The sequence below is a fragment of the Notamacropus eugenii genome, chromosome 3, assembly GCF_028372415.1.
Source record: "Notamacropus eugenii isolate mMacEug1 chromosome 3, mMacEug1.pri_v2, whole genome shotgun sequence".
NCBI lineage: Eukaryota > Metazoa > Chordata > Mammalia > Diprotodontia > Macropodidae > Notamacropus > Notamacropus eugenii.
The window spans coordinates 128186375-128212072 of record NC_092874.1 but is presented as its reverse complement, the minus strand read 5'-3'; positions in this window follow the sequence as shown (position 1 = coordinate 128212072).

The window sequence follows — 25698 nt, the reverse complement described above, 5'->3', positions numbered from 1 at the left end:
TTTTTTCTCCTCCCTACCCCTCATTCCCCCCCTCCCTCCCCACTCCCTCCATGAAATGGCATACAATCTTATATATGATCTACATGTACTTTCCTATTAAATATATGTTACATAGAAGAATTAAAATGAATGGGAGAAACCATAAAACAAAACAAAACAAAACACAATACAAAAGAAAATGGTCTGTTTGTCTCAGTGATCCAATTCCATAGTTCTTTTTCTGGATGTGGAAGGCATTTTGCTTCAAGAGTCCATTGGAAATTTTTTAAGCCTATGCATTTCAATGGAGTACTAAGTCTACCAGAAAAATTACTTGCACACCGTGGTTGTTGCTGTATACAAAGTTCTCCTGGTTCTGCTCCTTTCACTCAGCATCAGTTCATATAAGTCTTTCCAGGTTTCTCTGAAGTCTTCTTGTTCATTGTTTCTCATTGCACAATAGTATTCCATTACATTCATATACCACAACTTGTTCAGCCATAGCCCAATTGATGGGCATCTCCTTGATTTCCAGTTTTTGGACATCACAAAGAGAGCTGCTATAAATATTTTTGTATATGTGGGACCCTTTCTCATTTCTGTGATCTCTTTGGAATAGAGTCCCAGAAGTGATATTGTTGAGTCAAAGGATATGCACATGTTTGTAGCCCTTTGGGCATAGTTCCACATTGCTCTGCAGAATGGTTGGATCAACTCACACCTCAACCAACAATGAATTAGTGTTCCAACTCTCCCATATTTGGAGGATCCCAAATCCTATGTTTTGATTTGCATCTCTCTAATCAAAAGTGATTTAGAGACTACTGGGCGCAGAGCCAAGATGGCGGAGTAGAAAGACACACATACGCTAGCTCCGAACCCACAGCCCATAAAATATCTGTAAAAAAGAACTCCCAACAAATTCTGGAGCAGCAGAAGCCACAGAACAACAGAGCAGACGAGATTTCTGTTCCAGAGAGCCTGAAAACCTCTCGCAAAAGGTCCTTCACACTGCGGACCTGGAGCAGAGCCTAGCCCCGATGTGGCTGTGCGGCACCGAGAGGAGGAGATCCGAGCAGGCTTCAGGGACGGAATCTCCAGCTGCCGCATGGGTCCCTCCACCCACAGGTGACAAGGGTCAGTGAGAGGGTCTCTTTGGCAGGTTGAGAGGGGAGTGGGGTGCCCCCATAACTCAGGCCACTTTGGGAGGCAGCAGCAGAGGTGGCAGCAGACCAGGGCTTCCAAAGCAGGCAGGAGCCTGGATCCATTGTTGAAGGTCTCTGCATAAACCCCCTGAGGGAACTGAGCCCCATCTGACGGCCCTGCCCCCACCTGAGCACCTGAACCTAATCTCACACTGAATAGCAGCCCTGGCCCCGCCCAAAGCCCTGAGGCTGGGAAGCAGCATTTGAATCTCAGACCCCAAGGGCTGGCTGGGCAGATCTGGAGGCAAAGTGGGTGTGAAAACAATATTCAGAAGTCAAGTCACTGGCTGGGAAAATGCCCAAAAAAGGGGGAAAAAAACAAGACTATAGAAGGTTACTTTCTTGGTGAACAGGTATTTCCTCCCTTCCTTTCTGATGAGGAAGAACAATGTTTACCATCAGGGAAAGACACAGAAGTCAAGGCTACTGTATCCCAGCCCACTCAATGGGCTCAGGCCATGAAAGAGCTCAAAAAGGATTTTGAAAATCAAGTTAGAGAGGTGGAGGAAAAACTGGGAAGAGAAATGAGAGACATGCAAGCAAAGCCTGAAAAACAAGTAAACACCCTGCTAAAGGAGACCCAAAAAATGCTGAAGAAAATAACACCTTGAAAAATAGGCTAACTCAATTGGCAAAAGAGGTTCAAAAAGCCAATGAGGAGAAGAATGCTTTCAAAAGCAGAATTAGCCAAATGGAAAAGGAGGTCCAAAAGCTCACTGAAGAAAATAGTTCTTTCAAAATTAGAATGGAACAGATGGAGGCTAATGACTTTATGAGAAACCAAGAAATCACAAAACAAAACCAAAAGAATGAAAAAATGGAAGATCATGTGAAATATCTCACTGGAAAAACAACTGATGTGGAAAATAGATCCAGGAGAGACAATTTAAAAATTATGGGCCTACTTGAAAGCCATGATCAAAAAAAGAGCCTAGACATCATCTTTCATGAAATTATCAAGGAAAACTGCCCTGAGAGTCTAGAACCAGAGGGCAAAATAAGTATTCAAGGAATCCACCAATCACCACCTGAAAGAGATCCAAAAAGAGAAACTCCTAGGAACATTGTGGCCAAATTCCAGAGTTCCCAGGTCAAGGAGAAAATATTGCAAGCAGCTAGAAAGAAACCATTCAAGTATTGTGGAAATACAATCAGGATAACACAAGATCTAGCAGCTTCTACATTTAGGGATCGAAGGGCATGGAATAGGATATTCCAGAAGTCAAAGGAACTAGGACTAAAACCAAGAATCACCTACCCAGCAAAAGTGAGTATACTACTTCAGGGGAAAAATTGGTCTTTCAATGAAATAGAGGACTTTCAAGCATTCTTGATGAAAAGACCAGAGCTGAAAAGAAAATTTGACTTTCAAACACATGAATGAAGAGAAGCATGAAAAGGTAAACAGCAAAGAGAAGTCATAAGGGACTTACTAAAGTTGAACTGTTTACATTCCTACATGGAAAGACAATATTTGTAACTCTTGAAACTATTCAGTATCCGGGTACTGGGTAGGATTACATACACACACACACACACATGCACATGCACATGCACACACACATAGAGACAGAGTGCACAGAGTGAATTGAAGAGGATGGGATCATATCTTTAAAAAAATGAAATCAAGCAGTGAGAGAGAAATATATTGGGAGGAGAAAGGGAGAAATTGAATGGGGCAAATTGTCTCTCATAAAAGAGGCAAGCAAAAGACTTATTAGTGGAGGGATAAAGAGGGGAGGTGAGAGAAAAACATGAAGTTTACTTTCCTCACATTCCACTAAAGGAAGGAATAAAATGCACACTCATTTGGTATGAAAACATATCTTACAATACAGGAAAGTGGGGGATAAAGGGATAAGCAGGGTGGGGGGGATGATGGAAGGGAGGGCATGGGGAGGAGGGAGCAACGTGAGGTCAACACTCATGGGGAGGGACAGGATCAAAAGAGAGAATAGAAGTAATGGGGGGCAGGATAGGATGGAGGGAAAAATAGTTAGTCTTATACAACATGATTATCATGCAAGTCATTTGCAAAACTACACAGATTTGGCCTATGTTGAATTGCTTGCCTTCCAAAGGGAAAGGGTGGGGAGGGAGGGAGGAAAAGAAGTTGGAACTCAAAGTTTTAGGAACAACTGTTGAGTACTGTTCTTGCCACTAGGAAATAAGAAATATAGGTAAAGGGATATAGAAAGTTATTTGGCCCTACAGGACAAAAGAGAAGTTGGAGACAAGGGCAGAGAGGGATGATAGAAGAGAGAGCAGATTGGAGATAGGGCCAATTAGAATACTTGGTGTTTTGGGGTGGGGGGAGGGGACAAAAGGGGAGAAAATTTGGAACCCAAAATTTTGTAAAAATGAATGTTAAAAGTTAAATAAATAAATAAATTTTTAAAAAAATAAAGTTGAACTTGTTACATTCCTACACGGAAAGATACATTTATATCCCTTAAGGCTTATCTCAGCATTTGGGTAGGTGGAGGTATTATACACACATAGAGAGACAGCACAGGTTGAGTTGAATCAGAAGGGATGATATCTATAAAAAATAAAATTAAGGAGTGAGAGAGGAATATATTGGGAGGAGAAAGGGAGAGATGGAATGGGGCAAATTATCACTCATAAAATAGATAAGAAAAATCTTCTCCAATGGAGGAGAAAAGAGACGAGATGAGAGGGGGAAAGTGAAGCTTACTCTATTCGCTTATGGCTTAAGGAGGGAATAACATGCTTATTCAATTTTTTATGAAAATCTGTCTTATACTACAGGAAGTAGGGGAGAAGGGGACAAGTGGGGGAGGGGGCTGATAGAAGAGTGGGCAAATGAGAGAAGGAGTAATTAGAAGTAAACACTTTTGGGAAGGGACAAGGTCAAATGAGAGAATAGAATAAATGGAAGACAGGGTAGTCTTACACAACATGACTATTATGGAAGTCTTGTGCAAAATGACACTTATATAGCCTGCATTGAATTGCTTGTCTTCTCAGTGGGGAAGGAGGGAGGGAGAGAAGTTGAAATTCACAGTATTAGAAATGAATGTTGAGAATCATTATTGCATAGAACTGGGAAATAAGAAATACAGGTAGTGGGGTATAGAAATCTATCTTGCCCTACGAGAAAAGAGAGATGGGGATAAGGGAAGGGTGGGGTGTGATAGAAGGGAGGGCACATTGAGGGAAGGGATAATCAGAATGCAAGGTGCTATGGGGAGGGGGAGGGGAGAGATGGGGAGAAAAATTGGAAGTCAAAATTTTGTGAAAATGAATATTGAAATCTAACAATAAATAAATAAACATTAAAAAAACTACTTAATCAATCCTCTGGAGCTATTGTTCCATTAAATGTAGTGTTAATGATACATATACATGCATTTGCTTCAGGATTCATATCATTTTTACTTTCTTATAAAAGATGAATTACATAAAGCACCCATGTAATTAGGTTTCCTTTTCTCTTTCTTAAAACTAAAAGATGAATCTATCAAGAATCTGATAAGATGATACTAGAATACCCTTGAGTTAAGATACAGTGGTCTAAGTGAAAACCATTTACTCAACAAAGGGCAGTTTCATTATTTTGTTCTTGAAAAATACTTCTGCTTCTGCTTGGCTGAGGTTACTCTGTTCTAGTGGGTCCTCACCTCAATATGATTAAAAGAGGCAGCTGAATTATATTTAAAAGCACATTGGATTTGGAGCCAGGGAACCTGAATTTAAATCTTAGCTCTTTCACTTCTGTTTCAAGAAGCCTTGGGGGACAGGGGGGAATGAGGTGGTACAATAGATAGAACACTGAACCTGGAATCAGGAAGACCTGAGTAGAAATCTGGCCTCAAATATTTGCTAGCTCTGTGACCCTGGGCAAATCACTTCACCTCTGTTAGCCTCGCTTTCCTCACTTGTAAAATAGAAGTAATAACAGCCCCTACCTCCCAGGATTGTTGTGAGGATCCAATGAGATGATATTTGTAAAACACTTAGCACAGTGCCTGACACAGTATATAAATATAAATGCTAGTGATGGTGGTGATGGTGACGATGTACATGTGCTAATACCCCCATTTTCATAACCACAGGTCTTAGTAAAATACCTTGCACAAAAGAGGCACTTCATAATATTTATTTCATTGAATTAACCTGTGATCCTCTCCCATATTTATAATTCATTTTAACAAGCTCTAAAAGGATATTATCTTTAAAAGAGAAATAGGAAATGAATAGTCCATTTTATTTAATACCAATTCAAAATTTCATTTACTAATTTTTAACATTCTTTTCTCAAAATTTGATTTTTAAATTTTCTCCCTCCCTCCTATACCTTCATTCATTTAGAAGGCAAGAAAAATGATGTCAATTATACATGCAAATTCATGAAAAATATATTTTTACATTAGTCATGTTTCAAAAAACAAAACAAACAATAAAAAGCAAGAAACATAAAAAAGTGAAAAGTATACTTCAGTCTGCACTTAGAGTTCATCAGTTCTTTCTCTAGATATAGATAGCATTTTTCATCATGAATCCTTTGAAATTTTCTTAGATTGTTGTATTGATGAGAACAGCTGAGTATTTCACAGTTGATTTTAGTTGCAATGTTGCTGTTATTATGTGTTCTGGTTCTACTCTTCACTTTGCCTCAATTTACATATGTACTCTCAAATTTTTCTGGGACAACCCCCCCTCAACATTTCTAATAGCACAATAATATTTCATCACAATCATATACTATAACTTACTCAGTGTTAATAAATGTTAAGGGGTCTCCCCTGAACTTGTGTTTTTGAGTTGCCATATTTTCCAGAAACATTGGACCCAGAGTATATAGGAAGCCCTGAATGTATCCAGGACAAAATCCCCTACACCAAACTGTCACAATTTGATGTTTGCATCCTAAACTAGATTTATTTGTGAATCGAGAAAGGCACTAGTCAGTCTGCAATAGGTCTAGGTCAAGAAACTGCTTGTGCAGCTGGGACCCTTATAGATAAGCATTCTGTCTTCATAGTCTAGCACTCCTCAAGAGGAAAGGATGCAGTTTTTGTCATTGCCTTGATCCTCCCCTTTGGGAGGAGTTTTGTCCTTTTCCCACCTTTGCTGTACCATTCTCCCTTCCATGCGACTCCTCTTTAAGTGAAAATCTGTGTTTTCCCCTCCTCCTTTTGTTATTCTGTCATAAATAGGCAAATTTCTGTATGGGTTGTGAACTCTTTGGATTCCATATGCATGCTTATTTCTCTTGTGATAATCCTAGCTTTCATGTAAGTTTTGTGAAGTTTTGATTGCCTGTTGACAAAAGCCATTCCCCAATTGTAAGGATCCCCTCAATTTCCAATTCTTTGCCACCATATAAAGAGCTGCTATAAATATTTTTGTACAGATTGATCTTTTTTCTTTTTTTTCATCTCTGTAGGATACAAACTTGGTAGTGGAATTGCTGGATCAAAGGTTTGCACAGTTTTATAACACTGATAGCATAGTTCCAAATTGTCTGCCTGAATTGTTTTGACCAATTACAATACCACCAGTGTGCCTATTTCCCCACATCCCTGCTGTCACATTAGCCAATCAGACAGGCATGTAGTAGTAATTCAGAATTGTTTAGTTTGCATTTCTCTAATCAATAGTGATTTAGAGCATTATTTTTCATGCTAATATCGATAGCTGTGATTTCTTTTGAAAACTACCCATTCATATCATATGACCATTTATGAATTGGTAGATGGCTCTTATTTTTATAAATTTGACTTAATTTCCTATATATTTAAGAAATAAGGCCTTTATCAAAGAAACTTGCCATAATTTTTTCTGTTTTCTGCTTTTCTTCTAATTTTGGTTGCGTTCCTTTTATTTGTTCATTTTTTTAAATTTTGTGTAATCAAAATGATGTATCTTACATCCTGTTTTCCTCTATATCTCTTGTTGGGTTATAAATTCTTTCTTTATCCATAAATCTGACAGATGCATTTTTCATGCTCCCCTAATTTACTTATGGTATCACGCTTAATGTTTAAATTATGGTGCATGAAATCTGCGATAACTGAAGAAACAAAGGTTCAAGCTTCTGAGCATGTCAATTTATTGGCAAGGCATGCAGTTGCACAACAAATTGAAAAACAAACCAGACTCCCACTCCTAGCAGGCACTGAACCCCAAATAAAGATTTTGCATTGTTTTTATGCATTACATGAAAACAATAAACAGGATATAAACCAGGATATATGATTAGGTAATCTGACTTCTTATTAGAATTGGGAGGGGGAAAGAAGTCTCAAAATCAGTTTTATAAGATAGAATCAGCTTAATTCACACAATTCCCACAAGATCATGTACCTATTTTGACCTTATATAGGTATACAGTGTGAGATGTTGGTCTGTATCTAGTTTCTACCAAACTGCTTTCCAGTTTGCCCGGCAAGTTTTGTCATATGGTATGGTAAGTTTTTGTCCCATAAGTTTGGCTCTTAGGGTTTATCATATACTATGTTACTGTGGTCATTTACTACTGTGTATCATGCGCCTAATCTATTCCACTGATCTACCTGTCTGTTTCTTAGCCATTGTGAAATTGTTTTGAGGTTTTTTGTTCCTCTATATAGCTCGAAATCTGCAACTCCCAGGCTGCCTTCCTTCACATAATTTTTTCACTTATTTCCTTTATAGTCTTGACCTTTTGTTTTTCCAGATGAATTTTTTCCTACCTCTATAAAATAATTCTTTGAATCTTTGACATGGAACTGAATAAGCAAATAAATTTAGGTAGAATTGTTATTTTTATTATATTGACTCAATCTACCCTTGAGTAATTGGACTGCTACGTGGTGCAGTAGACAGAGCACTGGGCCTGGAGTCAGGAAGACCTGAGTTCAAATGTGATATTAGACACTTAGTAGTTGTGTGAACCTGGGCAAGTCATTTAACCCTATTTGCCTCAGTTTTCTCATTTGTAAAATGAATTGGAGAAGGAAATGGCAAACTACCCTAATATCTTTGCCAAGAAAACCTCAAATGACATCATGGACTCATATGACTGAAACAACTGAGCAACAATAAACCCTGAGCAATTAATATTTCTTTAATTGTTTAGATTTAGCTTTATTTGTGCATAGAGTATTTTATAATTGTGCTCATATAGTCCCTGAATTTGTCTTGGCATGTGGACTCCCAAGTATTTTATATCATCTGCAGTTATTTTAAATGGAATTTCTCTTTACATCTCTTCTTATTGGATTGTGTTCATATATAGAAATGCCATTGAATTATGTGGGTTTATTTTATATCCTGCAAGCTTACTAAGGCTATTGGTTCAAATATTTTTTAGATTAGTTCCAAGGTTCTTTAAGTATACCATTATATCATTTGCAAATAATGAAAGTTTTGTTTCCTCATTGCTTATTTTTGTTCTTTTAATTTCTTCTTCTCTTATTGCTATAGCTAGCATTTCAAATACAATGTTGAATAAAAGTAGTGATAATGAACATCCTTGTTTTACCTTAATCATTTAGAGAAGGTTTCTAGCTTATTTTCATTACATTCTTGGTAGGTAAATACTACTTATCATTTCAAGAAAGACTTCATTTATTCCTATGCTTTCTAATTTTTTTTAGTAAGAATGAGTCTTGTATTTTGTCAAAAATTTTTTCCTACTATTCTCATTATGTATTTATTTATTTTAAAATTTACATAAATGTATTTTTATTTTATAAATTTTGTATTTATATTTTATTTAATTTTTATTATTTATTATATTTTTCTATTATTATGTCTACTGATATAATCATATGATTTTTGTTGTTTCTGTCTACTGTTTGGTCAATTATGCTTGATTTTTCCTTCACTCCTGATAGAAATCCCACCTAATCATAATATATGGTGTAATATATTGCTGTTATCTCCATGCTAGTATTTTATTTAACATTATTAAATCAATATTTCTTAGGGAAATTGGGCTACAATTTTGTTTCTCCATTTTTGTTCTTCCCAGTTTTTTCTTTAAAAAATTTGAGTAGAGCTCCTTCTTTACTGACTTTTCCAAATATTTTATATAATATTGGGATTCATTGTTCTGTAAATATTGTAGAATTTACTTGCAAATCCATCTGGTCCTGGAAATTTTTTCTTAAGAAGTTCATTTACAGCTTTCTCAATTTTTTTTTCTAAGATAGGGTTATTTAAGTATTCTATTTCTTCTTCTGTTAAACTGAGCAATTTATATTTTTGTAAATAATAATTCATTTCTTTAGATTGCCTGTTTTATTGGCATATAATTGAATAAAATAGTACCTAATTACTTAGTTTCATATTCATTGATGGTGCAGTCACCCTTTTCATTTTGATATTGGTAATTTGGTTTTCTTCCTTATGTTTCTTTTTAAATCAAATTAACCCGTGGTTTATCTGCTTTATTGTTTTTCTCACATAACCAGTTTCTAGTTTTATTATTTAAATTTTTAAAATTTCAACTTTATTAATCTCTCCTTTGATTTTTCAATACATTCATTTTGGTGTTTGAGGATTTTTAGCCTGTTCTTTTTCTAGTTCTTTTTAGTTGCATTAACACTTTATTGATCTGCTCTCCTTGTATCTTTTATTGGTGTGTGCCTGTAGAGACATATATATATATATATATTTCCTTATAGCTCAGTGTTTGGGAGGCTCCAAAGAAAAATATGGGAGAGAAGAGGTGTTAGACTGACTACCAAACTGAAGGTCTACAGGGCCACAGTACTGATCTAATTATTGTATGCCCATGAAACATGCACATTCTACCTGGGCCATGCCAGAAAACTGAATCGTTTCCATTTGAACTGTCTTAGGAAGATTCTGAAGGTCACCTGTCAGGATAAGGTGCCAGACACTGAGGTCTTTAGGCAACTAAATTGTCAATCATTCAAGCTATGCTTCAGAGAGCACAACTCTAATGGACTGACTACATTGTTTGAGTGCAGAATGTATACTTGCCAAAAATACTATTTCATGGAGAACTTGCATGGGGTAGGTGATCACATGGTAGTCAGAAGAAGCGATACAAGGACACTCTCAAGGTCTCTCTCTCAAGAACTTTTTATTTGATTGTGCGACAAGGGAGACACTGGCACAGATCACTCAGCACGGCATGCCCACATCAGAAAGGGTACTGTGCTCTGTGAGCAAAGCAGAACTGAGACAGCACAAAGGAAACGTAGGATGTGCAAATTTGGAGTATCCACCCCAAATGTTCACACAGATGATCTGTGCCCAATTTGGGGTAGAGCGTTCTAAGCTTATGTTGGTCTGATCAGTCACAGTTGGACACACTGAAACTTCTCTTTATCATAGTGATGTCATTTTGGTCCTCTTCAAGAATGAAGAACAACCAACCAACCAATATTTTTCCTTAAGAATTCCTTTGGTTGCATCCCACAAATTTTGATATGTCATTTCATTGCTGTCACTATCTTTAAGGAAATTATTGTTTCTATGATGTATTGTTTTTTCCATGATTGTGTTTCTAACTTTTCTAAAATTCTATTCATCCCCTTAACTTCTTGCTTATTTATTTTGTGGTTAGATTTATCTAGTTCCAAGAAGGGAAAATTGAGGTCTCCCACTAGTATAGTTTTAGTATCTATTTCTTCCTGTAATTCATTTAACTTTTCCTTTAAGAATTTGTACGCTATGCCACTTTTGGTACATATATGTATAGTATAGTTATTACTTCATTGTACTTTTTAACAAGATGTAGTTTTCCTGCTTATCCATTTTAATTAGGTCCATTTCTGCTTTTGATTTTTCTGAAATCATGCCTTTTTTATTTCAACTGAAGTATAAGGCTCTGCTCTAGTCCTTTATTTTAACTCCTGATGTGTCTTTTTGTGTCCCATGTGTTTCTTGTTATCCATTCTGCTATTTTCTTCTGTTTTATGGGGAATTTATCCCATTCACACTCTCAGTTATCATTACTTACTGTGCATTTTCCCTTTTTTTTCTCTTTTTACCTTGTCCTTTCTCAAAGATCTATTTTGTTTCTAACCCCTGCCTTCCTTGATCTGCTCTCTATTTTATTACCCTTCCACTCTTTCTCCCCATTATGTAAGATTAACTTTTATATCCAACTGTCTGTGTATATATACATACAAACATACATACACACACATGCGCATGCATACACACACACACACACACACACACACACACACACACACACAGTCCTTTTCTGTTTGAACCAATATTGATGAGTGAGGTTCAGGTATTACCTGTCACTCCCCATTTTCCCTTCCATTATCAAAGGTTTTCCTTGTGTGCCTCCTTTATGTAAATTATTTCCCCTATTTTATTTCTCCTCTCCCTCTTCTACTGCTCTTTCCCTCTTTTTCATACCTTCACTTTTTTCTGAGGAAACTTCAACATAATTGACTCACTTCACTGCCCTCTGTCTATATAGACTACTTCTAACTACTGTATTAATGAAAAAATTTTTAGGAGTTGCATGTATCGCCTTCCCACATCAGAATGTAAACAATTTAACCTTATTGAATCTCTTATGATTTTTCTTTCATGTTTACCTTTATATGCTTGTCTCCAGTCTTGTATTTGGATGTCACATTTTGTATTCAGCACTGGTCTTTTTATCAGGAATGCTTGAAAATCCTGTACTTCATTAAATATCCATTTCTCCCCTGAAGGATTATAATCAATTTTTCTGGATAAACAATTCTTGGTTGTAATCCTAGTTCCTTTGCCTTCCAGAATGTCATATTTCAAGTCCTCTGCTCCTTTAACATGGTAGCTCCCAAATCTTATGTCATCCTGAAACTGTAGCTCCATGGTATTTTAATTATCTCTTTCTAGTTGCTTTCAGTATTCTCTCCTTGACCTGAGAGCTCTGGAATTTGGCTATAATATTCATGGGGGTTTTCATTTGGGGATATTTGGGGATCTCATTCAGAAGGTGATCAGTAAATTCTTTCAATTTTTATTTTATTTTCCAGACCTAGGATATCAGGGCAGTTTTCCTTTATTATTAGGCTTGTTTTATTTTATTTATTTATTTATTTTTTATTGCTTTCAGGTAGTCCAACATGGATGTGAGTATAGACAATGGAGTTACCAAGCAGTTCACTGTCATAAACCCAGTGCTAGCAACATAATCCTAGTAATTTCTTTCTGACTAGTTGCCAGATTCCCTTACAATCTCTGAGCTAAGAGTTCAGGAAGTTGCTGCTGTTGTTGCCACTTTTAAGACCCACAGCTGATGTGACTGCCACATGGAAATCATTCTTGCCCCACCTCAGTGTCACAGATCTCTCCTTCCAACCTACCAAGTTGTCTTGGGCTGCAAAAAAAATGTTTTCCCCTGACATTTTGTTGGCTCTGTCACTTCAGAATCTGCTTTAAGGTGTTATTGTAAAGTTGTTTGGAGGGGATTTTTGGGAGAGTTCACTTACAGTGCTTCCTATACTCTGCAATCTTTCCTGTTATAAATTTTAAAAGAAACATATTTTATGGGCAGATCAGCAAAACATATTAATTATGCCCTTTGAGTGGGTTACTATCACAGACAACTTGAATTTTTGACTTGTATGATTTCAACAAGCAAAAGCAAGGAATGACATAGGTAGTTTTATGAGAAATGAATTTCTAATTTTATTATTCTTCCTTTATTCACCAAATATTTGGGGGCATATATTATAATAAAAGTACTGTAATAGACAGTGTTGTGATGTGATGAGTATGCACACAAGTTTTTCTAGCTTTAAGAAGTGATCCTTATCTTAGATTCACTATCTAGTTGACTGAAATCCATCTGTTGAGAAGGAAGAAGACCATTTGGTTTTTAATATAGACACAGTTTAAGAGTCTAAATCAATCTCATCATATTGACTGGTTCCCTTATTTTTCTCTGAACTTGAAACTTACTCTCAAGATTCAGCAGGAGGGGTAGGCATATAAGAAGCATCGATTTGGCCTGTTTTATAGACATTAATATTCTTCCCCTTATCCTACTGTGGCTTAAAGCCGTACTTAAAGGTTTTCTCCAAAATTCTTCCTTTTAGGAGTAAATTCTTTGTTTTCTCTTGACATTGCTGATGAAATTAGAGTGGAAGATCTTTGAAGAGCTCTACATACACAGATGTTTCCTATTACATGAAATCTTCAAGAATATGAAGGATCATTATACATTGAAGAGAAACAAGCTCTTTTCTGTCCATTTCAAACATCAAGAAGACCTTTAACTGAAGGAAAGGAAAGGAATTTGGGTTAAATAAAGGGAAGATCTTATCATTTAATCCTTTCTAACTACAGCATTCAGGACCTCTTGTAGTCAACATCCCTTCACTACCTGATTTCTTAGTCTATCCTAGCTTTAATCATTCTTAGTCTATTCTATCTTACTTATATCCAGTTCAGTTCCACATTTGTGCTCATTGTCACCACCTCTCTAGAATTAGTGCTACTTTTCTATAACATAACAACATTTATGCTTGTCATATTAATTTCGTTGAGGCAACCTAAACTATACATATAAATTATTAATTATATTTATATTTAGCTATAAAACATATTCATTTGACCTTTACACCAACCTTTTAAAGTAGGTGATTGAACTCTCACTATATCACATTTTTAAATGAGGAAACTGAAGCTCAGAGATGTTGCCTTACCTAAGATCACATAACAAGCAAAATGTCAAAGTCAGGACTTGAACCCAGAAACTCTGTCTCCGAATGTAAAAGTAGATTTTTGAAAATCCTGATCCATGAAACATGAAGTGACATCAACAACTCCATTCCTTCTAGCAAAGTGCATGAGGGAGAGGATTTTGTTCAAATAGTGCGTGACAAAGTAATCCTCATTACTAGTGAGGAGAGAATTTGCCTGATAACTTTTTAACATAATTTTTAGATATTGCTTTTTAATCAGTGCAAATATTTTTATGACAGAAATTCATGCTCTTGGGGATATTCAGATATATATTTTGGTATTATTGTTTTACATTGAAGGCTCGGTGTCCTTCTGGGACAGTAATATATAAGGAGAATTTTCATAAATGACTGACAGGTTGCCTTCTACTCTAGACTAATTAACAAACTTTATACATTCTCTGCTTTGCTACCTTTCTTCTAGCTCTTGCTAGAATAACAGTGACTATCTTCTCCCCCTGCTATCTGAAGGCTAGGTATGACACATTTCACCCCATTCGCAGAGTTCTATAGTGTGCCAAGGCAGCTGGAGCGAGTCTAGTTGCTGTCATTGGCTCAAGTCCCTACCAATTATGTTCCCCCAATTTAGGAGTCTAAGAACCCTAATTACTTAACATTCAGTCCAGTTTTTGCAAAGGAATATTTACTTCAAAGATATAGCCGAAACAAACAGATGTTTTTCTCCTACCTTCCAATACCTGGAGAAGGACATAATTTTCACTTTATACCACCTCAGAATGGGGATAGCAGGGGAATTAGATTCACAGTTTAAGTCAGTTCCCAAATAGCATAATTCTCCCAAGTGCCCTTGCAAAGTCCCCTCAGACTTTCTTCCAGAGTCTCTGACTTTTCAGTTTTTCCTGCTGGAGTGGAAGCAATATCTTGCTTGAAATCTTGACTCCAGGTTCACTCCCATTTGAATTGAGCTCACAGGCTTGGGACTCCTTTTTTTAATATAATTTTTTGAAGCCTGTTCCTGGATTTTCATTGCATTTAACATATAATCCATTGATAAAAAGTACTTTTCAGCAATTATTTTTAATCAGAAGGTAATAAAATATATAATAAAGAGCTGCATTTGGAGGAATCAATAATAATGTTTGAATATTTAATAGACACGTTCATACATTCTGATTATCAGAGATATTCCTATACTCTCTCCTTTTGCTTTAATACTGGTGGTTTAGTTTAGATTAGAAGGCTCTACTGATTTTTCACCAGTATCATAAAAATAATAATGTGCTGCCTCTCAACAGGTGTACTCATTTACTACTCTCATTTTGCTGTGAATACTTTCTCTTCTCTGCTACAATCTGTGTCTCTAGGTTGTGATCTCATCATCAGCTTTCCCAAGTGGAACTAGGTCAACCTTTTTAGTATATCTTGCAGGTCTCCCATCTGAATGCTAGAGGTATGATGAGTGTAGTGATTCAGCAAGTGAATCATTGGCCCTCTTCACTGTCAGCCCTGAACCAGAACTTTACTACTCTCCTTGAAGAAACAGGTTAAAAATTAAGATCTTTTCTTTCTTTCTTTATTTTTTATTTAACTTTTAACATTCATTTTTACAAAATTTTGGGTTCCAAATTTTCTCCCCTTTTGTCCCCTCCCCCCACCCTAAAACACCGAGCATTCTAATTGCCCCTATCACCAATCTGCCCTCTCTTCTATCATCCCTCTCTGCCCTTGTCTCCATCTTCTCTTTTGTCCTGTAGTGCCAAATAACTTTCTATACCCCTTTACCTGTATTTCTTGTTTCCTAGTAGCAAGAACAGTACTCAACAGTTGTTCCTAAAACTTTGAGTTCCAACTTCTCTTCCTCCCTCCCTCCCCACCCCTTCTCTTTGGAAGGCAAGCAATTCAACATAGGCCATATCTGTGTAGTTTTGCAAATGACTTCCATAACAGTCATGTTCTGTAAGACTAACTATATTTCCCTCCATCCTATCCTGCCCCCCATTACTTCTGTTCTCTCTTTTGATCCTGTCCCTCCCTGTGAGTGTTGACTTCAAATTGTTCCCTCCTCCCCATGCCCTCCCTTCCATCATCCCCTCCACCCTGCTTATCCCCTTATCCCCCACTTTCCTGTATTGTAAGATAGGTTTTCATACCAAATGAGTGTGCATTTTATTCCTTCCTTTAGTGGAATGTGATGAGAGTAAACTTCATGTTTTTCTCTCACCTCCCCTCTTTATCCCTCCACTAAAAAGTCTTTTGCTTGCCTCTTTTATGAGAGATAATTTGCCCCATTCCATTTCTCCCTTTCTCCTCCCAATATATTTCTCTCTCACTGCTTGATTTCATTTTTTAAAAATATGATCCCAACCTCTTCAATTCACTCTGTGCACTCTGTCTCTATGTGTGTGTGCATGTGCATGTGCATGTGTGTGTGTGTGTGTATGTAATCCTACCCAGTACCCGGATACTGAATAGTTTCAAGAGTTACAAATATTGTCTTTCCATGTAGGAATGTAAACAGTTCAACTTTAGTAAGTCCCTTATGACTTCTCTTTGCTGTTTACCTTTTCATGGTTCCCTTCATTCTTGTGTTTGAAAGTCAAATTTTCTTTTCAGCTCTGGTCTTTTCATCAAGAATGCTTGAAAGTCCTCTATTTCATTGAAAGACCAATTTTTCCCCTGAAGTAGTATACTCACTTTTGCTGGGTAGGTGATTCTTGGTTTTAGTCCTAGTTTCTTTGACTTCTGGAATATCCTATTCCACGCCCTTCGATCCCTTAATGTAGAAGCTGCTAGATCTTGTGTTATCCTGATTGTATTTCCACAATACTTGAATGGTTTCTTTCTAGCTGCTTGAAATATTTTCTCTTTGACCAGGGAACTCTGGAATTTGGCCACAATGTTCCTAGGAGTTTCTCTTTTTGGATCTGTTTCATGCAGTGATCTGTGGATTCCTTGAAAATTTATTTTGCCCTCTGGTTCTAGAATCTCAGGGCAGTTTTCCTTGATAATTTCATGAAAGATGATGTCTAGGCTCTTTTTTTGATCATGGCTTTCAGGTAGGCCCATAATTTTTAAATTGTCTCTCCTGGATCTATTTTCCAGGTCAGTTGTTTCTCCAGTGAGATATTTCACATTATCTTCCATTTTTTCATTCTTTTCGTTTTGTTTTGTGATTTCTTGGTTTCTCATAAAGTCATTAGCCTCCATCTGTTCCATTCTAATTTTGAAAGAACTATTTTCTTCAGTGAGCTTTTGAAGCTCCTTTTCCATTTGGCTAATTGCTTTTGAAAGCATTCTTCTCCTCATTGACTTTTTGAACCTCTTTTGCCAGTTGAGTTAGCCTATTTTTCAAGGTGTTATTTTCTTCAGCATTTTTTGGGGTCTCCTTTAGCAGGGTGCTTTTCTTTCATCTCTGTCATTTCTCTTCCCAGTTTTTCCTCCACCTCTCTAATTTGATTTTCAAAATCCTTTTTGACCTCTTCCGTGGCCTGAGCCCATTGGGTGGGCTGGGATACAGTAGCCTTGACTTCTGTGTCTTTCCCTGATGGTAAGCATTGTTCTTCCTCATCAGAAAGGAAGGGAGGAAATACCTGTTTACCAAGAAAGTAACCTTCTATAGTCTTATTTTTTTTCCCCTTTTCTGGGCATTTTCCCAGCCAGTGACTTGACTTCTGAGTGTTCTCTCCACACCCACCTCACCTCCAGATCCAGACAGCAAATGGGGTCTGAGATTCAAATGCTGCTTCCCAGCCTCAGGGCTTTTGGTGGGGGCAGGGCTTCTATTCAGTGTGAGATCAAGTTCAGATGCTTAGGTGGGGGCAGGGTCGCCTCACAGGATCAGTTCCCTCAGGGGGTTTATGCGGGGACTTTCAACAATGGATCCCAGCTCCTGCCTGCTTGGGGAGCCCCTGTCTGCTGCCATCTCTGCTGCTGCCTCCCGAGGGGGCCTGAGTTATGGAGGGACCCCACACCCCTCTCGGCAAGCTGAGACGACCCTCTCGCCAACCTTTGGGGCCCATGGGTGGAGGGACCTGCTTGGCTGCTGGAGATTCTGTCCCTGAAGCCTGCTTGGATCTGCTCCTCTTGGCTCCACGTGGCCAAGGCAGGGCTGGGCTCGGCTCTGGGGCTGGGACATGATGGACCTTTTGTGAGAGGTTTTCAGGGCTCTCTGGAACAGAAGTCTTGTCCGCTCCATTGTTCTGTGGCTTCTTCTGCTCCAGAATTTGTTGGGAGTTCTTTACAGATATTTTATGGGCTGTGGGTTCGGAGCTAGCATATGTGTGTCTTTCTACTCCACCATCTTTAAGATCTTTTCTATTGTCTCAGTAGTTTCACTTATTCCATGGATATCTTCATTCGTTGATAAGATAATTAACTTTGAAGAACCCCATGAAAACACTGAGTGGCCCTTAAATTTTTTTTTGAAAGTTTTCAGAGATTATAAAAGAACTAGAGGGTGACCCGGGGAAGCAATAGCAAGTGTCATTTTATCATCTTCAGGACCACCGGCGTCCCTAGTCCCCACCATTCTCTCTGGTTTCATGGTTCTTCTACAACCACCTACTTAGGAATTTAAGAACAGAAGACCAATTAATACCAATAGTGGTCTAATAATTACTAAGCAATGCCAGCAATGTATCGATCACATTTGTACTGAAAGGTTTATTTTCATTTTATAAAAGAGAAAGAAGACATGTTTTTCATGTTTAGGTAAGTTCATTTCTGTTTTCCAATATGTCAAAACTGCAAAGCTAGGAGGCTCATTTGTAAGATATCCAAAAATAAGACATGCTTACAAATCTAATACTGAGCATACCTACTGAAAAATTCTGTTAAGATTTTAAGGAGGTTATTTTAGGGCACATTTTAGTGCAGATTAATTGAATGTGGATTTAATGGAAGAAGTACTAAAGTAGAATTTAGAAGATTCCTTTCTCCTCAATACTGGCTCTTTAAATCATTTTAAAAGCCTAGGAAAATGTGCATCCTATGTGACACCTGGCTATGTCCTCACATAAGTGAACCCTAGGGGATACTGCCAATAAACTCCAAACATGAGGAAGAGGGAAAGGTAGGGAAGAAGGAAAGTAGAGAAGAAGAGAGAGACAGACACAGAGACAGACAGATAAGCAGATGGGTAGAGACACAGATTCAGAGACAAGGACCAAGAAAAAACCCTAGGAAAATAACTGCAAGATAAAAATAAACATAAATTGTTGAGGCCAAATTGAAGTTGAACATGTAAATAAGAACCAAGGCACAGACAATGTTTAATTATATCTGATGTATAAAGTGGTATTTTGTCCCCAAATGTAATGGAGACATGAGGAAAAGAAATTCCCTAAATTCTTTTGTATGTGTGCAAGATTTTCATATTTTAACTTAGAAGACTGTATGCACACTAAGGCTGTATTAAATATATATATATGTATATATATATATATATATATATATATATGTATGTATGTATGTATGTATATATGCCCTTCAGTATTGGAAAATTGTGTTTTATGATGGAAATGATTTACTATAAAACATAATTTAGCACCAAAAGAATCATAATTTTTTTTGTCAAGTCTTCACTAATCCCAAATATATGACTATGATCAGTTGCAGTAATGCACAGTTGGGATAAAATTAAAATGCAAGTTTATCAGAATGGCAAAGCAAATCAAATTGAAATGACTTAGGGTAAATTCTCTTCCTTAGTTACCTCAATTCTTCTATTCTTGCTCCTTATGATCCTTCAAGAAACTGCATTGTATTGACTCAATCCTGTTCTTCTGGGGTAATTTCTTCCTAAATAAATTGAAGTGACCTCTGGTAGAATATTGTCAAATATGGCACTTGCTCTTTCATCTCCTTTTCTTTAAAGGAGCAGTGTAGTGCGGTGAGTGGAAGAAAACAAAGGATTCGGATTCAGGTTCATAGAAATTGGCTTCCAATCTCTGCTTTACTTCTCATTAGCTGTGTTACCTTGGGCAAGTCACTTCTCCTTGTGCATCATCTTTAAAATGAGGAGGTTAGATTCTGTGTTCTCTAAGGTCCATTCCAGTTGGAAATTGTATGACCTTAGACTCTTTACCCCATAACAATCACTAACTGCCTTTCCTCCACAGGAATAGATATTTGTCTATCTGTATTCATGTCCACTTTCTCTTCTGGACTCACTGTCTTCTATCTTAGTATTATTCTCTCCTCCCAAACCTTGGATCTTTCTAAGACACATTCATGAATGCTCTAGTAGTACCTCCTAACCTCAGCCACTTCCTATCTTTTCATATACCTATACTTGTGGAATGCACCATATATATTCTTTCTATTTCAACATCTACATTTGTTCTTCACACATTCCAGTCTGCTTTCCATTCTTACTGCTCCATCACCTTTACACTGTAGCTAAGGACCAATGAACAGCTAAATCAAAGAACCTAGACTCCATTCTCATCTTCAATTTCAGTGTTTGGCATTGCCCATGCTTTCTTCTGGATTCTTTCTTTGGTGGGAAATCCTTTTGCATTATTCTGTCTGTTGGGTTTCCATGCATTTCACACACATATTGAGCACTTGCTACGTGGAACAGACTGCTTGACATAGGGGGAATACAGAGAGGAATAGGATATAATACCTGCCTTCAAGGACCTGCTTTCTCAGATCAGTCTTAATAGGAGGTGGAATTTTATAAGCCTTACATGAAAGGCACACATTTATCTTGAAAATTAAAAGTTGGAAGAAATATTTTCATCTGGAGCGATCAAAAAGCTTTATAGGGAAAGCAGCATTTGAGTTAGACGTTGAAGGACAAGGGAGAATTTCTACAGGCAAAGATGGCAGAAAAGAGCATTCCTGATAGAGGACATAGTGTAAGCAAACACACACACAGATAGGAAGTACAGATGTGCACCAAGTATGTGAAATGGAGTAATAAAAGAAAAAATAGAAATATCTAATCAGTCAATAAATTTTTATTAAGTGCTTATTATATCCACTGGAAAAATGTTGTGGTCGGCTTTGAATGCTAGATTTAGGAATTTGTGTTACCCAAGTGGAAGGCAGTAATTGAAGATTTCTGAGCAGGGAAATGCCATCATCATTATTCTAGTTTCTTTTTTCCTACTTATCTTCACTCCACATCGTTCAGTATGGATATCCCCCTAGGAGTCTATTCTAGGTTGATTAATATTCTTTTCATGCCCTCGTTTGCTTGGGATGCTCTGATGTCTTCTTATATCACCTATTTATAGATACCTCTGAAATTGTTCTTTTATATCTCTTTGGCAGCTAGGTGGTGCAGGGATAGAGTGCCAGTCCTGGAGTCAGGAGACTTATCTTGGTGAGTTTAAATCTGGCCTCAGACACTTACTAGCTATATGATCCTAGGCAAGTCACTTAACCCTCTTTGGCTCAGTTTCCTTATCTGTAAAATGAGCTGGTGAAGGAAATGGCAAACCACTGTAGTATCTTTGCCAAAGAAACCCCAAGTGGTGTCACAAAGAGTGAACTGAAATGACTTAACAAAAACAGCAACATTTCTTTCTCCCTGGTCAGACCTAAATTAATCACTCAAGTCTTTTAAATTTTCATTAATTTTCCCATTGGATTTCTAATTGCTGCCTCAAACTTGACTACATCATATTATGTCTATGAGCCTGGCCATGTTGTAAGGAAGACTCAAGTTTAGGGTCTGTCTCTGTTACATACTGTCTTCTGTGATCAGGGAAATATAAATTAATTTTTCAGGCTTCTGTAACTGTCTAAGACTACAAATTTTAGAGTTCATGATCAATATTATGGGAGGGATCTTCTATACTAAACATTCTCAATGGAAATCATAGATTCAACCCCTAAAATTAAAAACAAAATTGAAAACCCTCACATTCAGTATGGAAAAGCATAGCTCCTTAGGTCTTCCTGTTTATACCACCCAAACACTACCAGAACAGTCATCTTACTCCAAATCTGAAACTTCAGGGTAATCATCAATGCTTCTGTCTTCCAAAAAAAGCCCTTTGTTTGCCAAAAAATTACTTGAATTCCCCCATTTCATTCACTGCTAAATTCCTGGTCAAGGTCCTAATGACTTCATTCCTAATCTTCCCTATTTTCAAGGCCCAGTTCATTCCAAACTGTTCTGCAGACCTGTACAAAAAATAACTTTGTACATTTGCCAGCCGGACCATACCATTTTCTAATTGTTTCCCTTTCTTTCCTGACCAATTATAAACTTCTGACTGTAACTTTCTAATACCACACTGCCCATTTTCTCCACTCACTTTTCAGGCCTTTGTTTGAATCTAGATAATCCTGCCTTTTTCTTGCCCAGTGTTCCCACCCCATGTTTAATCTTCTGTTCCCTGTTTCTTTGCCAAACCTGTCCTAAACACATCAGCAACCTCCTTCTTCCCTTTCACCAAAACTCTCTTCCTACAATTAAATAGCATCTTCATTGAAATGAAGTGTTTAATCCACTGACATAATTCCCAGTACAACTTCCCTCTCACTGCAGTAATAATTAATAATTAATTTTCTGTGTATGAGTTTGTATATGTAATTTTCTAAACTGTAATGCATTTGTGTATGTGGATTAGTGTTGTTATTATAATGCTCTGTCTTTACTACCCTATTAAAAGCACAGATTATATCTGGGATCAAAGGATTCCCCTACGTACCTCCAAGGCAAGGTAGCTAGGTGGTACGAGTGGGTAGAATGCCAGGCCTGGAGTCAGGAAGATCTGAGTTCAAATCTGACCTCACACACTTACTAGCTGTAGGACCCTGGGCAACTCACTTATCCCTGTTTATCTCAGTTTCCTCATCTGTTAAACGAAGTAGAAAAGGAAATGGCAAACCACTCCAGTGTATTTGCCAAGAAAAGGGGTCACAAGGAATTTGACAAAGCTAAAACAATAACACAACAAAATTCTGAAAATCTCCAAGTGATTAATAGTTTGAGCATTAAATACTTAATGTTCTATGCAGGCATGATAGATACCATGTTAGGAAAATCACTTGTCATTTAACTTCCTTTAAGCTGCTGGAAATGCCAGAATCATCAGCGGAAAACCACAATGATGACATCATTTCTCCAATTTCACCTACATAAAAAAGCCTCAAATTGTATTATTCTTCATTAAGATATAAAAGATAATGCAGACTACTTCCTCCCCAGCCCCCATGGACTTAAGGAAGTCTGTAGAACAATATTTAATCTCACTGTAGCAGGATTCCAACTTGGCACCACTTCTACTGAGTATGTAAAAGGTGATCGACAATAGATTTACAAAGAACATGGAGAAATTGCTGGCTTCCTCCCACTTGTGACTAAAGTAGTACTATTGACTTGCCACTACATGGGGATAATGGAGGCAGGGGAGGGGCCTGGAGGCCCAGCATAAAAATGCTGTTGATGGCTGCACACCACATTAATAATGCTGGTTTGAATCATAGAACTGGTTTTAGTTTAGTTGTGTTTGTAGTATTGTGATTTATTCCATTTTTAATTTAAGTTCTCAGAAATGTTAACTCTGAAGGCCAAAGATAATATGTTTACATCTGTGAACAGAAAGGGGAGAAAAAAGTCCACAACACACATGGGAAATAATAATTTCCTATAGCTTGCTGAAGTGAAGTCCAACATCAAGTTAACATTTTTTATCAGTAAATATAAGTTAGAGTGTGAGAGCAAGGCCCGAGTGCCAGGAAAGCCCCAAACCTTCTTTACGTAACAAACATTCATAAATTACCTACTAGGTGCCCATAGTACTGGGATTTATCCCAGGGGTTACAGACAACAATGACAGAGTGAAATAGTACGTATATAGTATATAGAACGTATATAGCTTATAGAATATGGTAGTATGCATTCTATTGGGTCTATTCCAATAAAATTTGATAGTTTTGTGGATCAGTGATCTCAGTGGTGCCAGTGTACGCACACCCCCACACATCCACACATTCATGGAGGATACCTCCAGCACTCTGGGAGCCTTCCTCTGGGCTATCCCTTCAATATCCCTTATTCTCATAATGTCATTGGCCCATCTCCATTTGTTATCAAATATATCTTTACTGATGATATTTTTGACCCCTCCCCCCATCTTGAGTACATCATTGTGAATGATATGCCCTTATACCCACTATGTACCTTTCCACTACTATTTGGGTTACCTGTCATTTAGATTCCTCTGAGATAATGGTTTTTTATGATTTACAGTTATGTAGTACCACTAGGAAAATATTCACATGGAAGTGATGGACTTTGGTGGCAGCAATCACTTTGCCATTGTTGGAAGCACCACACAATTTCCCAAATGCAATTCAATCTGAGGTCTTCTTTTTATTTAATTCATAGCCATTTCATTGTTCTTTTTTGCAGGCAGAGGAACCAGGACAACAGTAACTGGCTGGTCATAAATGAGATTTTCAATGTAGTAGCAAATGCAGCAGCTACGTTTTATATCATACTTGGCCAAAAACAGGAAGCTTTGTAAGGGTGCTTTATCAAAAGGATACTTAAGGAGGAAATGAACCAAGACAAGTGCCAACTGGGACAGAAGGTATTGACAGATGAAGACTGGAAAACAAATCTGGTAAGGAAGTGAAGAGGCCAAAGGGCCTCCTAATGTAAAACTTCCACAGTTAACTGTATCTGCATATATTCAAGGAAAGAGCAAAAAGATTATGTGACCAAAAGGATATTATATAAAATGAGTCAAAGATGGAGGAAAGAAATAGCCTATCAGTCCCTCATCTTTATACCAGTTTTATGAGAATAACCTTTATTTGAATCAAAGGTATTTTTGATGAAAATATGAAAAAGAAACAGCTTGAGGCAATTTTGACCTCAACTGTTAGTAATGGTTAAAATTCTCTTAGAAATGGCAGAGTTAAAATGGCAGAGTTCAAATCCCACCTGCCACTTGTCACCTACAGAACCTTGGGCAAATAACTTGTTCTTTCTAGTCCTGTGTTTCTTCCTCTGTAAAATAAAAGAATTAGACTACATGGTCTCTGAGATTCCCTCTAAATCTATCTTGTCTACCTTTCATTTTTCAGAGGTAACAGGTAATTAAAACAAATCAATTTGGAATAAACTGTAATTTCATCAATATTTTCTTTCCATTTTCATGTTGCCCTTTCTCCTTCACTTTAATCAATCAAAGGTATACAGTAAACTGAATATAAAATGGTTGCAGTTTCTATAAGTGTTTTCTATCCAATAAGTTATGGTTGCTTTTTTTTCTCTTTTTTTTGTTGATTATTAAATATTTGGCTTTACATTTTCTTCTGAGAAAATGCATTTGTAAAATTCAGGCTTTTGGCCTCTTTAATTTTTTGATCCAAGATAGTTTTAGTAATTTATTTAAGTTTATAATTTTATATATAATTTTAATATATAAATTAACTCAATAAAATTAATATAATTTAGTTTAATGTAATTATATGTTTATAATTAAATTTATAATTTAAGTTTGATAAAGCACTTTACAAAATATTGTCTCATATGATTTTCAGAGCAACCTAGGGAAGTAGGCGCTGTGGTTATCCAAGTTTTATGGGAGAAACTGAGGCAGACACAGGTTAAGCAACTAGCTTAGGGTCACACAGCTCGTATATGCCTGAAGCTGGATTTAAATTCAAGTATTCATGATTCTGTCTAGCACTTTATTATCTTCATCCCCTTTATACTGAAGTCACTGAGTATCAATCTTTCCAAATTTTTTCAAAAATTTTCTTTACTTCTTTATCCTCTACCATAAATAATCTACAATGACTTTTCGTCTGGTCTTTTTTATGTTCACCATGAGCACTGAAAAGGGAGATTAGAGGTTATAGGATTCAGACATCATCTAACACAGCCCAGCCCCATT